A 15,275-nucleotide genomic window follows, 5' to 3' on the forward strand; every position below is an offset into this window, starting at 1 on the left:
AGCAAACTCAAATCATGCTGGAGCTAGCCAGCTGAGGAGTTCCATCACCATCCGGACCCGTTTCTTTTGTTGCTGCTGCAGATACGGAACCCCACCGGGCCTTCACGACTGACTGCCGACGTTATCTGCCCGAGGGATTTATCCAACCGGCAAATCCGTCCCGACGTTACCTGAACGCTCACCTGAGGCCCGCTAATCGTTAGCTGTCCTATCGGCTGCTATCTGAACAAAACCCCACTACACGGAACCTACCGACGGAAACGCACGAGGTATCTACAAACAGACCTCCATCCTATGCTGCTACCGATAGCCATATACCCGGCCAGCTGTCTGGATCGCCACGACCCCAACCAACCTCTACTCACTGGACCCTTACTGATCACTCGATTAAGCATGCCTCTCCTTAATGTAAATATGCCTTGTCCATTGCTGTTCTGGTTAGTGTTTATTGGCTTATTTCACTGTAGAGATTCTAGCCCTGCTCTCTATACCATATCCAACCTATCAGTTCCACCACCCACATATGCGATGACATCACCTGGTTTCAATGATGTTTCTAGAGACAAGATCTCTCTCATCATCACTCAATACCTAGGTTTACCTCCACTGTATTCACATCCTACCATACCTTTGTCTGTACATTATTCCTTTAAACTATTTTATCGCCCCCAGAAACTTCCTTTTACTCTCTGCTCTAGTAGCTCTAGGCGACCAATTCTCATAGCTTTTAGCCGTACCATTATCCTACTTCTCCTCTGTTCCTCTGGTGATGTAGAGGTGAATCCAGGCCCTGCAGTACCTGGCTCCACTCCTATTCCCCAGGCGCTCTCTTTTGATGACTTCTGTAACCGTAATAGCCTTGGCTTCATGCATGTTAACATTAGAAGCCTCCTCCCTAAGTTTGTTTTGTTCACTGCTTTAGCACACTCTACCAACCCGGATGTTTTAGCCGTGTCTGAATCCTGGCTTAGAAAGACCACCAAAAATTCAGACATTTTTATCCCCAATTACAATATTTTCAGACAAGATAGAACGGCCAAAGGGGGCGGTGTTGCAATCTACTGCAAAGACTGCCTGCAGAGTTCTGTTATACTATCCAGGTCTGTTCCCAAACAATTTGAACTTCTACTTTTAAAAATCCACCTCTCTAAAAACAAGTCTTTCACCGTTGCCGCCTGCTATAGACCACCCTCTGCCCCCAGCTGTGCTCTGGACACTATATGTGAACTGATTGCCCCCCATCTATCTTCAGAGCTCGTGCTGCTAGGCGACCTAAATTTGAACATGCTCAACACCCCAGCCACCCTACAATCTAAGCTTGATGCCCTCAATCTCACACAAATTATCAATGAACCTACCAGGTACCACCCCAATTCCGTAAACACGGGTACCCTCATAGATATCATCCTAACAAACTTGCCCTCCAAATACACCTCTGCTGTTTTCAACCAAGATCTCAGCGATCACTGCCTCATTGCCTGCATCCGTAATGGGTCAGCGGTCAAACGACCTCCACTCATCACTGTCAAACGCTCCCTGAAACACTTCAGCGAGCAGGCCTTCCTAATCGACCTGGCCGGGATATCCTGGAAGGATATTGATCTCATCCCGTCAGTAGAGGATGCCTGGTCATTTTTTAAAAATGCCTTCCTCACCATCTTGAATAAGCATGCCCCATTCAAGAAATTTAGAACCAGGAACAGATATAGCCCTTGGTTCTCTCCTGACCTGACTGCCCTTAACCATCAGAAAAACATCCTATGGCGTTCTGCATTAGCATCGAACAGCCCCCGTGATATGCAACTTTTCAGGGAAGCCAGAAACCAATATACACAGGCAGTTAGAACAGCCAAGGCTAGCTTTTTCAAGCAGAAATTTGCTTCCTGCTACACAAATTCAAAAAAGTTCTGGGACACCGTAAAGTCCATGGAGAATAAGAACACCTCCTCCCAGCTTCCAACCGCTCTGAAGATAGGAAACACTGTCACCACCGACAAATCCACTATAATTGAGAATTTCAATAAGCATTTTTCTACGGCTGGCCATGCTTTCCACCTGGCTACCCCTACCCCGGACAACAGCACTGCCCTCCCCTCTGCTACTCGCCCAAGCCTTCCCCATTTCTCTTTCTCCCAAATACAGTCAGCTGATGTTCTTAATGAGCTGCAAAATCTGGACCCTTACAAATCAGCCGGGCTAGATAATCTGGACCCTTTCTTTCTAAAACTATCTGCTGAAATTGTTGCCACCCCTATTACTAGCCTCTTCAACCTCTCTTTCGTGTCGTCTGAGATCCCCAAAGATTGGAAAGCAGCTGCGGTTATCCCCCTCTTCAAAGGGGGGGACACCCTTGACCCTAACTGCTACAGACCTATATCTATCCTACCCTGCCTTTCTAAGGTCTTCGAAAGCCAAGTCAACAAACAGATTACCGACCATTTCGAATCACACCACACCTTCTCCGCCATGCAATCTGGTTTCAGAGCTGGTCATGGGTGCACCTCAGCCACGCTCAAGGTCATAAACGATATCGTAACCGCCATCGATAGGAAACAATACTGTGCAGCCGTATTCATTGACCTGGCCAAGGCTTTTGACTCTGTCAATCACCACATCCTCATTGGCAGACTCGACAGCCTTGGTTTCTCTAATGATTGCCTCGCCTGGTTCACCAACTACTTCTCTGATAGAGTTCAGTGTGTCAAATCGGAGGGTCTGTTGTCCGGGCCTCTGGCAGTCTCTATGGGGGTGCCACAGGGTTCAATTCTTGGACCGACCCTCTTCTCTGTTTACATCAATGATGTCGCTCTTGCTGCTGGTGATTCTCTGATCCACCTCTACGCAGACGACACTATTCTGTATACTTCTGGCCCTTCTTTTGACACTGTGTTAACAACCCTCCAGGCGAGCTTCAATGCCATACAACTCTCCTTCCGTGGCCTCCAACTGCTCTTAAATACAAGTAAAACCAAATGCATGCTCTTCAACCGATCGCTGCCTGCTCCTGCCCGCCTGTCCAACATCACTACTTTGGACGGCTCTGACTTAGAATATGTGGACAACTACAAATACCTAGGTGTCTGGTTAGACTGTAAACTCTCCTTCCAGACCCACATCAAACATCTCCAATCCAAAGTCAAATCTAGAATTGGCTTCCTATTCCGCAACAAAGCATCCTTTACTCATGCTGCCAAACATACCCTTGTAAAACTGACCATCCTACCAATCCTCGACTTCGGTGATGTCATTTACAAAATAGCCTCCAAAACCCTACTCAATAAATTGGATGCAGTCTATCACAGTGCCATCCGTTTTGTCACCAAAGCCCCATATACTACCCACCACTGCGACCTGTACACTCTCGTTGGCTGGCCCTCGCTTCATACTCGTCGCCAAACCCACTGGTTCCAGGTCATCTACAAGACCCTGCTAGGTAAAGTCCCCCCTTATCTCAGCTCGCTGGTCACCATAGCAGCACCTACCTGTAGCACGCGCTCCAGCAGGTATATCTCTCTAGTCACCCCCAAAACCAATTCTTCCTTTGGACGCCTCTCCTTCCAGTTCTCTGCTGCCAATGACTGGAACGAACTACAAAAATCTCTGAAACTGGAAACACCTATCTCCCTCACTAGCTTTAAGCACCAGCTGTCAGAGCAGCTCATAGATTACTGCACCTGTACATAACCCATCTACAATTTAGCCCAAACAACTACCTCTTTACCTACTGTATTTATTTATTAATTTATTTTGCTCCTTTGCACCCCATTATTTCTGTCTCTACTTTGCACTTTCTTCCAATGCAAACCAACCATTCCAGTGTTTTTTAGTTTTTATTTTACTTGCTGTGTTGTACTCACTTCGCCTCCATGGCCTTTTTATATTTTATTTATTTATACATATATCTGTTTGCCTTCACCTCCCTTATCTCACCTCACTTGCTCACACTGTATATAGACTTATTTTTTTTCACTGTATTATTGACTATATGTTTGTTTTTACTCCATGTGTAACTATGTGTTGTTGTATGTGTCGAACTGCTTTGCTTTATCTTGGCCAGGTCGCAATTGTAAATGAGAACGTGTTCTCAATTTGCCTACCTGGTTAAATAAAGGTTAAATAAAAATAAAAATAAATAAAAACTGTGCTAGCTCACCTGGTCCATTTAGAGCGCCAAGTGTGCGTTTCACTAGCCAATCTGTTTTTTTGCAAATTTGATACTGAGATATCCACGGAGCCTGTGTCACAAAATGAGTGACAAAAAGTTACAAAACCTGGCCAGAAAATTTCAAGTCCTAGCTCGCATATTTAAGACCATTTCATTGGTTTCTTTTCCAGGAAGTCAAGTGAGTCTCTAGTCACCAACTTTGTGACTGGAGTCCACACCTCTGGAAAACTCTGCCCATACACCAAGGGCGCTGAGCTAGCGAGCTAAAATGAACGCACCCTGGCAGTCAATCAGCTAAGGATCACCTCTCTGTCTACTTCGATCCCTCTCTTTATTTGTCTCAAAGCCACAGACGAGGACCAACACAAAGAGAGTGAGTCAGATATGGTACTGTAACGGATACGTCACAAATGGTATCCTATTCCCAATATAGTGCACTATTTTTGACCAGAGCCCTACAGGTCTTTTATAACTTTACATTTTTTGACCAGGGCCCATGGGGGGTTTGTGTGGGTCTGCACTTTTCAGACTATTCCATAGGTTCTATAGCACCAGGCAAGATCGTTAAGTATTTGAAAGAAAACAAATAGTATTTGAACCCAGGTCTGAGCAGATCTATAGGGAAGACATTGAGCCCTTACAACAACTCTGAGGTGGCATGGAGCAGGGTGTATTTGGGAACGCTGTGTTTCCCTAGGCATGATATCCATCCACTGATTATTGACATGGAGAAAGCAAAATTCAGGCCCCAGGCCTCGGGACTCAGAGTGGAACATTTGAGTCTTGTCTGACGTGTAATAGCCCATGGAATGTTTGTGTGTGTAGGGTGAGACTACAAGTCAGAGAAAGAAACTGGTGACTAAGACTTTCATGAAGAGTGACTGGTCTAACATGGAATAGATCAGGATGGAGAATGCATGGACAGACAGACACATAACAATCATTATCAATCATTAGTTGAGGACATACTGTACGGAGATACTATATATTGCACTACATAGGTAATAGGCTGCCATTTGGGACACAGACACAGTATGCTTTAATGGGATGGGAATACAAGGGTGCTAATAGTTTAGTTATTCAACTGTGCAGGAGTTGTATGTTTGAACTTGGCTGTGCCATTAAAATGAATCATAGCTTTTAAAATATGTGCTTTTTAAAAACCTCTGGAAGATATAAGACAACTGGTATTTTGTCTGGTAAACCTTCTCCCTTTCGCCGTACCACGTGTGTGACTTAAGGTACCACAGTGTCCCATAGGACTTGTCAAAAGTAGTGCACTATATAGGGAATAGGGTGCCATTTGGGACTCAGCTTGAGGTATTTAGCACAGTGAAAGAACAACACTGACAACTTTCCTATACACAGTGCTGTATCTACATGCTGACAGTGTCTACTCAACCTTTCAAATCAAACAATCACCCCCACACATACTCAATCAAATCAAGCAATTTCCGCAACATTAATGCATTAAAATCTACACAATCAATCATCACAACCATGATTCAATACTAATATTGTTTTATTTTGTATATTTTTTTTATATATATATATGTTTTTGTACTTTTCCCCAAAATTTCCTGATATCCACTTGATAGTTACAGTCTTGTCCCAGCGCTGCAACTCCCGTAAGGACACGAGAGAGGCAAAGGTCGAGAGCCATGCGTCCTCCGAAACACGACCCTGCCAAGCCGCACTGCTTCTTGACACACTGCTCGCTTAACCCGGAAGCCAGCCGCACCAATGTGTCGGAGGAAACACTGTACAACTGGCGACCTAAGTCAGCGTGCAGGCGCCCGGCCCACCACAAGGAGTTGCTAGAGTCCAATGGGACAAGGACATCCTGGCCAGCCAAACCCTCCGGTAACCCGGACGACGCTGGACCAATTGTGCACCATCTCATAGGTCTCCCGGTCCTGGGATCAAACCCGAGTCTATTGTGACACCTCAAGCACTGCAGTGCCTTAGACCGCTGCGCCACTCGGTAGGCTCTAATATTGTTCTTTTAAGCTCTTGCATTTAACACTAAGAAATTACCGGACTCACAGAATCTTCCTAACAGGGTTTCTGGAAAGCTTGAGAATTTGGACAAAGTTACCAGAATTTTGTAGTCAAAGCGGGAATAACAACCAACCAGGTAGCACCCAATTTGTTCCATCTCGGTTTTCCCTTCAATAAAACAGGATTAGGCTAAGCGGTGTGTTACAGTCAAAATGCTCCTGACACAACGCATGCAGGGTTAGAAAGGGCAGACATTTAAAAAAACACCTCTTGGTAGCATACCATGCAAGTCTCCGTATAAATCCAATAACGGTTACGAAGTTAGTTATCACATTAAGTCAAAGGAAAAGAGTGTGGCAGAGTCTGCATCTCAAATGGGGCCTTATTCCCTATATCGTTAACTACTTTTGAGTCCTGGTCAATAGTAGTGCACGACCTGACCACAAGGCCTAAGAGGATGTGAACAGAGATCATTGAACCAGGTTCTGTCCTTAGGTCAGCCGTAGAAGCAGAGGACCATTGAGAAACACTCGGTTAGTGGTGACATTAGTAGTCCTCTTCCTACTTTCTATGGAAGTCTATGTCTGCCTCCCAAAAGGCACCTGCGTGTGCCAGTGGGCCATTGCCAGAGGAGAGAGAGAGAGACATTTGTGCAACAGGTAAAATAATGATATACAACAGACTAACTGGAGAGCCAATTCAAAACATGTTGTGTAGTTTGGCTGGTTATCTCGCTAGTTAACTATTTAGCTATTAGCATGTATTAATGTCATTGTCCTGTCCTAACTTTCCACCAGCACTCATGTATAACCACAAATGGACGACACGCAGTTGATATGAGTGCACTGTTGATGAAATTAACCAATGCTGCACCAATGCTCCGTTTGTAAAACTGTCTCTCAAGCGCTCAAAATTGGCTAGGCTTCATCTCTATTCAAGACTGCCCATGTAATTCTGTTACAAAAATATTCCTAGAATAGCCTAATTGACAATTAACTCCTACGGTATGCTGTCAACATCTCCCCTGAACACTGAATAGTTTAACCTTACAAATAAATAAACATCTTAGTTATCTACCTCGCACACTTTAGCCATTTGATCCCTGGTTCATTGAATGAGGGAATTATTTTAAAAAGACATAAAAAGTATTTGGTTGTAATTGTAATGTTGCAGTCTGGCCAACCATCCTCCAAGAGATTCCAGGAGAGCTACTGGGTGGGCAGGCTTTTTCTCCAGCCCTGCTGGAACACACCACGTTGTAAAAAATCAGAACACCCAGTAGCTCTCCAGATGGAGAGATTGACGAACCACAGTGCAGTATTTTACTTTGTGGGGGGTTAAGTGCCAGTCACCTTTTTGGCCCATGATGTAACAGACCACTTCACTGGGGGGGGGGGGGGGGGCAAGTGACTTGAACTTTAGGGGTAAAAAGATCTGTCCTACTTGTCTAGAGGCCAAGTGGCTAAAAAAGTTAATGTCAAGCCCTGCGTTCAGATTCAATGTCTAGTTTGTGTTCAAGTTTAGACTCAAGCTTAGGTCAAAACCTGTACTACTAGAGAAGTACAAAAGACATTCCCTACCAAGATGAATAAAGGGTCTGAAACAGAAGACCAACTACTCCAAAAGACCCATCATCACATAATGAGATTCTAACTCTGGAATTTACCCGCCATCTGAACCATATAGACATTATGAATGAAACCACTGTATCAGAGCCGATTCAGGAAGCATTTTCAAAGGAATTTGAAATTTAAGAAGCACAGAACACAGAATTTCTGTTAATTGGATCTTCCTTCTCCATAATCTTAGAGGGAGAGCATGATGCACATCTTAAAACTAGAGGTACCAGTACCAGTTAGCTCAACCTTTAGTTGAAGGGGATATAGGCTGCATAAGGCCTTCATAATGCCAGTCATCATTCACAAGAGCATAGGGGTTAGGGAGGGTCATAGGGAAAGGGTCCAAATTATAGATATCAGAAGACCCAAGAGATGTTAAGAATGTTACTCTACCTAATGGTAGTGAGGAAAAAACCCTGCACACTCCTCATAATAGTATTTTTAGAACGTTAATTGGTGTGTTAACCCTAAAGAATCAGTAAAAAAAAAATAATAATAATAATAATAATAATGTACATCTCATTTAGAAAAAAGCACCAAAACACAGGACCGGACCATGACGCACAAGACCATGATACAAGGTAACAGACAATGTGCTTTGTTTCAAGAAATGTTAACTTTGCTATTATTCTTCATTTTTGTTTGATTCCACTCTTGCACACAATGAGGAAACCACCGGCTCATTCATTCCACAAACATGGAAAATAAGTCGCTAACTGTTAAAGAACATGACATATCAAAGCTCAGTCGGCTTTAAAACCAGCATCTGAAGAGATATTAACTGGGTCTCCTGGGGGCATTTGGGAACCGTTGGTAAAACTGTGGTAAATATTGGCTACATAGCATTGCACTACATGTTCACAACAAAATGCTAATGGAGAGATTGTGTTATTATCCCCACAAAGTATGTTTGATGGGTTGCGTTTGTTGCTTAAAGGTTTAAGAGCATGCTATAAATGCATAGTTATGTGGTGGCATTCGGACTATATTCTTGACCTGATACGTACCCTGCATGGCATGATGCTGGTTTTGTTTGCATGATGTTGAAAGGTATATGAGTTGTGTTATGACTCGCTCTATGTCAAATCCAGTAGCTCCATGTGTGCCGGGAAAGAGCCCGGTCAAAAATAGTAGTTCACAATAGGGAATATGATGCCATTTGCTGAGCAGACAGAATGTCACTTGACATTTCGGCTACAGTAGCCTACACTGATACACACAGTACCAGTCAAAAGTTTGGACACACCTACTCATTCAAGGGTTTTTCTTTATTTTTACTATTTTCTACATTGTAGACTAATAGGGAAGACATCAAAACTATGAAATAACACATAAGGAAACAAATCAAAATATATTTTAGATTCTTCAAAGTAGCCAACCTTTGCCTTGATGACAGCTTTGCACACTCTTGGAATTCTCTCAACCAGTTTCATAAGTTAGTCACCTGGAATGCATTTAAATTAACAGGTGTGCCTTGTTGAAAGTTAATTTGTGGAATTTATTTCCTTCTTAATGCGTTTGAGCCAATTAGTTGTGTTGTGACAATGTAGGGGTGGTATACAGAAAATAGTCCTATTTGGTAAAAAAAACAAGTCCATATTATGGCAAGAACAGCTCAAATACGCAAAGAGAAACGACAGTCCATTATTACTTTAAGACATTAAGGTCAGTCAATCCGGAAAATGTCAAGAACTTTGAAAGTTTCTTCAAGTGCAGTCGCAAAATCATCAAGCGCTATGATAAAACTGGCTCTCATGAGGACCGCCACAGGAAAGAAAGACCCAGAGTAACCTCTGCTGCAGAGGATAAGTTCATTAGAGTTACCAGCCCCAGAAAATGCAGCCCAAATAAATACTTTACAGAGTTCATGACAGATCTCAACATCAACTGTCCAGAGGAGACTGTGTGAATCTGGCCTTCATTGAATTGCTGCAAATAAACCACTACTAAAGGACACCAATAAGAACATGAGACTTGCTTGGGCCAAGAAACACAAGCAATGGACATTAAGAGATTTTTGGTTCCAATCGCTGTGTCTTTGTGACATGGAGAGTAGGTGAACGGATGATCTCTGTATGTGTGGTTCCCACCGTGAAGCATGGAGGAGGAGGTGTGCTGGTGCTTTGCTGGTGACACTATCTGTGATTTATTTAGAATTAAAATGCACTTAGTGGGACTATCGTTTGTTTTTCAACAGGACAATGACCCAACACACCTCCAAGCTGTGTAAGGGCTATTTTACCAAGAAGGAGAGTGATGGAGTGCTGCATCAGATGACTTGGCTTCCACAATCACCCAACCTCACCCCAATTGAGATGGTTTGGGTTGAGTTGGACCGCAGAGTGAAGGAAAAGCAGCCAACAAGTGCTCAGCATATGTCGGAACTCCTTCAAGACTGTTGGAAAAGCATTCCTCATGAAGCTGGTTGAGAGAATGCCAAGAGTGTGCAAAGCTGTTATCAAGGCAAAGGTTGGCTACTTTGAAGAATCTCAAATATAAAATACATTTAGTTTTGTTTGACACTTTATTGGTTACTACATGATTCCATATGTGTTATTTCATAGTTTTTACGTCTTCACTATTATCCTACAATGTAGAAAATAGTAAAAATAAAGAACAACCCTTGAATGAGTAGGTTTGTCCAAACTTTTGACTGGTACTGTATATTTGGTTAATCGACAGGGATTATGTAACAAACAATAGGGCTCTGACCAAAAGTAGTGGATACATGGAATAGGGTGCCATAAATAGAGAATAGTTTGTTCAGAAGTAGTGCACTAAATAGAGGACACTGGTCTAAGTAGTGCACTAAATGGGGCATAGGGTGCCATTTGGAACTATCGTTGTTAATAGGATTCATAGAATAATAATGCTAAAATATTATCAGAAGTTATCCTGCAAACCCACTGATAGTACAGGCAACTGAGGACAATCGAAAGGCTGAAATAACGCCGTGTCAAACTAACAAACTCGAAGTTTCAATAGCCTGAATACAGAACCGTGGCAGATCAGAAACGATTGGACATTAAATGTACGTAATCCAGTGGCTATCAGGCATCCACTGCAGGTGTGCTTTGGTGCTTTCAATATGGCTACAGCCAGGTTCATTTACATTAGGTCGAACTCGTGTCACAAAGTATCCTAATGCATTTCTATTCGATGTAGGTGTTGCAAGTCTACTCATACCGTCAGGTCAGCTGCTGATTTCTTCACCAGTTCGCAAATTGACTTCAATTTTCACACCGCAACGTTTCAAAAGCTGTCGTTTGACCTGAAATACCCCCAGTTAGAACGGGAGAATACATGATAGCGAATAATTCAGATACATTGCATGTCCTGAAATTATATCTACGGCAACGCTGGACGGACAATTTAATTCAGAGGCACTATGATAAGTGGTTGCGGTACATGTTTATCAGATCGACGTGTCGTTACACTGTAACCATTCGATCGAAATGTTGTTACATTGTAACTACCCAGTGTTATAGAGGTGTATTCATAATTCGCTTTCCTCAATGAAATAAAAACGCATTACAGCACTTTATAGCCTATTTAGGTTTATAGAAGTATCGTCCAAAATAATCTTAAAGTTACATTGGCTACTTCAAAATATGACTGATATGCTTTCAGTAGGCTAGGCCACCTGCACAGCGCACGATACATTTATTTTGCCTACTTAGACAAAAGCCTGCGTGACAAAATTGTATTCAAATTTGGGGCAGACTATCCAGATGTTCCGGGCAGCGCTTGTGAATTAAACAAAACCCTAGTCTGTGTGTCTGAAGACAGACGAGCAACAAACAGTACTCCATATATAAATACTCGTTGACTGGCTAATGACATGCAGCAGTTGTAGCCTAATTCTGATGCAAACTGTAGCCTACACAGCGGATGTTCGAAAAGCAAACATTCATCTTCCGATTCTGCCCCAAAATGATTTCACATCCGGCCACATTATCAAACCTTTATATCGGACCGCCATTAGCCAGAACAACAAACACCAACTCAAGAGAGCGTATAAAAAACAATTTGACTAAGTCAACAATAGTCAGGCAAAGTGAGTTTCTTATTTAGAGACGAATGAACAGTCTAGCGACTTATTGAATGTCTGTCTACAAACGGACGTTTTTCGACAGCATTTTTCCCCCTGCACCGAAATATCGATGTTTCAAAAATGAACATAAAAATTGGGCAACATACCTCATACGCAGGTCGGCAAACAGAAATGTTATTTTCCAACACTCCACTGGTGCATTCCTCTCCAACTGAGTTCGCGCGGGTGTAGTCGGTTTTCTTCTACCTGTGAGCGGGACGAGCGGGGTCAAACGGATGGAACGCGTGCCCTGGAATGACCTGACGAAGCGAGTATGCGAGAAAGTCTGGGTTGACAAACTTCAACATGGACCCGGGAAAACGTACTGTAGCTACTGACAACTGCAGTGCTCAGATTAATCGCTATGGGGAATCAGAGAGCTGTTGTTTGAATCCCTGTCAGCCAGGAACCAAACCAAGCCTCGCCCCTACTAGCCTACATCTCTGTGTCTGCTGCAAAAATTAACATAAAAACGTTTTCTTCTGATGATGTAGTGTAGTCTACATTGAAAATATGCACGTTTATACAGTTATAGCTTTAACAATATTGACTTCACTTACTCCAAAAATAATATTATTGTGTCTGTGTCTGACTATGTGTGTGTGTGTATGTTTTATTTCATAGCATCAGTATGCTCCTGTCCTCAACTACGTACATGGCTCCACCACTGAATAAACAGTAGTAGGTTTAATGTCATTGATCCAATTTCTCTCTCTTGGACCTTGACCTGGTTGGAAGAATCAGTTAACCTTTGTGTGTGCGTGTGCATGTGTATGTGTTTGAATCTCATAGCATCAATGTGCTCCTCTCCTCAAATTGTAGGCTGCTACGTACATGGCTAGACCACTGAATAAACAGTAGCAGGTTTAATGTCATTGATCCAATTTCTCTCTCTTGGACCTTGACCTGGTTGGAAGAATCCCCCCAACTGTGAGGGGAATTAGAGGCAGAATCTATCATGGGCTACGTCCCAAATGGCAACCTATTTTGACCAGAACCCTGGTCAAAAGTAGTGCAATACATTGGGCATATGATGCCATTTGGGATGGGCCATGGTGCTATAAAGAAACAATTGCAGAAAATCATTGCTACTGTACCAACATAAACAACTTGCACTCAGCTGCCATCGCCAAGTTAAATCCATTTTCCCTTTTTGGCTTCTTATAACGTGTTGCAACAGCACTAAACACCCCCTATCTATTCATAGTAGGGGTGTATTTCAAACACAAGACTGGGCTTAGGCTATGATAAAGTTATATCTACTTTATTACCACAAGTGTAGGCTTAGGCTGTGATAAAAGCTATATTATCAACCAATCGCATGAGTAGGCTTAGGCTGTAATAAAAGTGGTATCTACAGTAATCTACCTGGTTTAGTGCTAGGTCTTTCTTTAATGTCCGATATGTCCCAACCGTGCCATGATGTTTTACTTGGGGCCACTCCAAGTGTGTTGTAGTGCATCCAGCTATACTGATCAGTCCCGGTCAAGTATCTGTGGCATAGTACTGTCTGTCTCTCAGGCAGGCAATATTTCAGACACCAGTCAGTGGGGTTATAAGCTAAAACAGGTGCCCCTCCATTCATAATGACATCATCGGTGTTAACATGTCTCATTGATGTCAGGTTGTTGGTCGTTTTTGGTGCCGTTGTAACTGCCGTCGTTAAGAGGATGTTTTGCACACTTGTGTAAAATGTATGTGTGCCTGTGAATTTTTTCTTCTCAGAGGACAATTATTATATTATTTGATTATATTATATTTTAATGTATGCCTCATTAGGTTGGCAGGTGGCCAAGTGGTTAGAGCGTTGGACTAGACTAGATCAATTCCCCGAGCCGACAAGGGAAAAATTTCTCACCCACTGTTCCTAGGCCATCATTGAAAATAAGAATTTGTTCTTAACTGACTTGCCTAGTTAAATATATGTACAAATTTAAATTAAATACAAGTGGTTATCAAATCATTACATTGACGCTGCTTAGCATTTGGCCATCAATCTTTCTGCTCTCAGTGGCATATATGTTTCGAAATGCTCTCACTCACTCATTTATAACACGCCTACTGTACAGCTACCCCGGCTACCTTCTCTAAGGACCTGAGCCAAGCACTAGGGAATACAGTAGTCTGCTCTCTAGCTCTATCTGCTGTGTTATGCATCAGTGACTTTGAGCATCAAAGATTCATGTCTTTGAACAGATTCTACATTCCTATATGTTTCTGAAAGGAAGTGCTCACCATTAATGTGCCTGAACTGAATGAACTTCATAATCCATTCCTGTCAGGAATTTCAATAGGGAGATGGTCACAAGGAGGGAGAGTAAATTAAGTGGTGTTTTATGGTGCGGGAAACTGGGAACATTGGAGAGAGCTCCCAAACAATCCCAAAGTTGTTTTGCTTTGGCCTGAGGAAAAACATGCAGGCTCTCTTGAACTTCCTATTATGACATCCTTCAGTATTGGATCAATTCTTAGTCGACAGAAATAGTAACATTTAATTGTATTTGTTTCATTTAAACTTAATTAAACCAGAAAAGACAGTTGAGGTTGGAAACCTCCTTTCTCATATCCCACTTCTTTGTTAACTGCTAAAATAACTGGTCCTATAGAATTACAAAGCACCCCATATTTTTAGCAGTATACTGTTAGTTCTTGACCTCCGTAAAAACATAAACAAATAGTGGTTTGCCTGCTGTGTATATTGTGGTGCTGAAGACTCTCCAGCCATGCTAAGGAGGGCTACAGTAGCAGTTGTGCCCAGATTGCAGTGTGGACCCAGCACACCTAGGTTCAAATATTATTTGAAATCAGACATGTGGGAGGATACAGCAGCAGAGAAAGAAAGGGAGGATCAGACTAAAGGAGGGACACAGGGAGAGAGCAGCAGGCCAAACCACAGAAGGTCAAACCACATAACCTCTCACATCCACACATAGAAAAAAGCCATTGGACAGCAACTGCATGCATCTATTCTGTCTGTCTGTGTCTGTCTGTCTGATGTTGGATACTGCAGACAGTAGCCTATACCAATACATTTAATGACCTAATGACAGCTGTTGATATATTTTACTAGGGTAATAATGTCTTTATATGTCTCTATATGGCTTACTACCATGGTGACTTGAATGTTCCATCTCGTCTTTTTTTGGAACCAAGCTTGCGTGGTAGAGAGGTCTAAGTTTCCCCCTTTTTGATACTTTACACTGAAAAAAAATCTGAATAATATTGGAAATGTGATCCAACTCCTGTACTGTATGGGTCATGGTCAAAAGTAATGCCCTATATAAGGAATAGGGTGCCATTGGGATTGGCTTTAGTGGATAAACCAAGAAGACCTACGATTGCAATCCAACCTGGATTTAGGTAACCTCTCTCATCCATAGAATGCTAGACGCTGCCC

General features: G+C 42.6%; 1 protein-coding gene across 4 annotated transcripts in view; it reads right to left on the reverse strand.

The window, feature by feature from the left end:
* The window catches only part of LOC129820060 (thyroid hormone receptor beta), a 223,541-nt gene extending 211,244 nt beyond the window's left edge, over window positions 1-12,297 (reverse strand). For 3 of the 4 annotated variants that reach the window (XM_055876885.1, XM_055876884.1, XM_055876881.1), the window contains exon 1: window positions 11,986-12,296. The gene's annotated coding sequence lies outside the window, so the exon portion shown is untranslated. Of the gene's footprint in view, window positions 1-11,985 lie in introns of all 4 variants that reach the window. The other variant, XM_055876883.1, reaches the window with a different exon arrangement.
* Window positions 12,298-15,275: the final 2,978 nt, after the last annotated feature.

This window comes from Salvelinus fontinalis, chromosome 22 (assembly GCF_029448725.1).
Source record: "Salvelinus fontinalis isolate EN_2023a chromosome 22, ASM2944872v1, whole genome shotgun sequence".
Taxonomy (NCBI): Eukaryota; Metazoa; Chordata; class Actinopteri; order Salmoniformes; family Salmonidae; genus Salvelinus; species Salvelinus fontinalis.